Genomic DNA, 2,814 nt, shown 5'->3' with positions numbered 1-2,814 from the left:
TGTGGTCTATTAAAAAAAATGGAAATATTTATTTATGTTAAACTAATGAACTCACCAACCTTTTGGTTGACACTTGAAAGCATGTTTATTCTCAGGTACGAAAGAAATCTTCCGCTGTGCATTTGCTCATTTTAGAAACATTACTTGGAGTCATTCATGGCATATTTCAAAAGATGTTGCATTCGAGTCGTCGAGTTCATCAAGATTATTATTAAGTCAATTATAGTTGGATATATTCTGAAATGGTATGCATGCCGTCAATTTTCGTTGTAAAGAAAGATTGTCTTTTAAAATTGAATGCAATGTTTGTAAAATGTATCATATAGAGGTCAAATACCTCGCGACATAATCAACTGTTATGAATCGTTTATAATCGAAATGGACTTCGTCCGGATGGATTAGGACGGGTCCTTTCAGTTGGTATCAGAGCCACTCATGTGCCGTTGGGGGTGGTGGGGCAAACCTCATCGAGGACGATGAGTCCCTAAGGGGGGGGGTGAATGTAACACCCTAGGCAAATCCCACATCGCCAACGAACATGAGTGATCATGGGATTATAAGGTAATACTCACGCTTAAATGACACAACGCCTTTTGGGATCACAGGCTGAGTAGAAGTGCGAGTACGTTGTGGTTAAGCGTTCTCGGGCGAGAGCACTACCAGGATGGGTGACCTCCTGGGAAAGTGCTTCTCGTGTGTGGTCGCCAAGAAAAAGCCGTGCGCCTGTGGGCAAAGCGGACAATATTGTGGTCATGTTAAGCTGGGGTGTTACAGAATAAAAAATTTGGACCATTTCTCGATTTATGCGTGTCATCCTTGCGCAGGGGCCATGCTAATCTTCTCTGTATCGTTCCAATTTTATCGGATGTCTTTGATCTTAGATATTCAAAGATATTATCGTATCTTTCATTATAAATATCCTCCATATTTCTGAAGATATTTTTATAATTATTCTTATCTAAAATCATTAATCTCTTCGTGCTATCAGTGTTACATCATATAGAAACTATTAGTTTCTATATTCTGTAAACTTTCGAGTCTAAAATATGAATGTTTTTGAAGTAGTGTTGGGAACTGATGCACGAGTTAGTATAATATAATGACACTTGATCAACGTGATTATATTACAGTAATTCATGCTGAGTTTCTAATAAAACGTGATGATTCACAGTACCATCATCATGTGCTATGTTACACGACTCTTACATTCTATCCCATCTCCAAGCATATTAAGAACATATCTTCTTGATAGTTCTATCTTTTCAAATCATCTGGTAATTTAACAAATCAAGATCGTGCCATTACGATTTCCTTCTTAGAACATTAACTATGTTCATCCAAAACTTCATACCTATGAATTCTGGACCATTATTCGCTTGACTTGGAGTCGGGAAGAGGAGACAAAAGTATGGAACTATTGAATATAAAAGAAAATATAAAGCTCGACAATAACACATAAATTACAAACCGTGTATATCAATGTTTATCGCAACATAAAGACACGGGAGAATTAATAAACTATAACCTTAAGGTAATAGTAGAAGGAAATAAAATCCTCTGGTGGTAGATGAAAGATAAGAATGACAGATATGAAGGATAAGAGTATATCAAGAATCAGAACGGGATAGAGCATATCGATGAATGCTTTAAAGTATGCATCAAAGGAGAAAGAATAGAAGGTGTGAGTTGTAAGGAAACGACGAGGGTGTATTTATAGTCGAAAATCCGACAGAGCAATCAAAACTGATGACCGCATTTAAAGAGGATCCTAATTCCCTTGATTACAGAAGAATCAAATCTTATTACGAAGATTTTTCTCCAAATCTCTTAAACTTAGAAATCAATCCTATCTACGTCAAAAGATATGACGAAACTTAATTTTCTCATTTCACTCTTTTGTGATAGTTTCATTCGTACTCTTCGAATAATCGAATTATTTTATCTTTATTACTCAATGGTAATAAAACTCTATTTATCAACTCATGTTCGTCATGAAAACAATTCTATTGTTAGCCATGACCACCTCACTCAAATTTCGGGACGAAATTTCTTTAACGGGTAGGTACTGTAGTGACCCGGAAAATTTCGACTAATTTTGAACCAAACTCTCGATACGATTTAATATTTTTGACACGATAAGAAAAGTCTGTAAAGTTGAGTCTCAAAATTTTTGAACTGTTTCATATATTCAATTGACCTTCGACCATTCTCGACGATTCACGAACAATTTATTTGTAAGTAAATATGTAATTAAATATATATACATATATATAAATGTAAGTATATATGATAATTTAAAATAATAACATAGGATTAAACATGTGAAACAAAAAGGTAAGATAAGTGATAAAATAATTATGTTGTAATTTAAAATGAATTTATGTATAATGACATATGAGATCTATGTATAATTATTATATATATTATAATATATATATATAAATATATAATTAAATAATAAAGAATCAATAAAAATTTATTACATAATATATTATATGATTATTAAATATTACATAATTAATAATATATTATTAACAATGAAAATATAGTTAATTTAAAAATATGGGATTATTATGAACACTTTTATCCGGCACTGATGAACAACGGAGTACAATATTTTATCCTTGTTAAAACTGTCGGTAACTAAATAATAATTCAATGGCTGCTGAACTGTTCTCCACTATACCCATTCACGTTTTTTTTTTTTTTGCTATCATGATCCATGAATATTATTATATGTAATAATGTTACTATATGTATATGTGGACATGAGTGAATTAAACAAAAACCATTTGTCCAGTTCCATCCGTGATT

General features: G+C 32.5%; 1 non-coding gene across 1 annotated transcript; it reads right to left on the bottom strand.

The window, feature by feature from the left end:
* Nucleotides 1–778: 778 nt before the first annotated feature.
* On the bottom strand, nucleotides 779–883 carry LOC139895493 (U6 spliceosomal RNA). Its single transcript, XR_011775931.1, has one exon. It is a non-coding gene; the product is annotated as a U6 spliceosomal RNA (small nuclear RNA).
* Nucleotides 884–2,814: the final 1,931 nt, after the last annotated feature.

The sequence above is a fragment of the Rutidosis leptorrhynchoides genome, chromosome 2, assembly GCF_046630445.1.
Source record: "Rutidosis leptorrhynchoides isolate AG116_Rl617_1_P2 chromosome 2, CSIRO_AGI_Rlap_v1, whole genome shotgun sequence".
NCBI lineage: Eukaryota > Viridiplantae > Streptophyta > Magnoliopsida > Asterales > Asteraceae > Rutidosis > Rutidosis leptorrhynchoides.
This window is presented reverse-complemented; position numbering and strand designations above follow the sequence as displayed.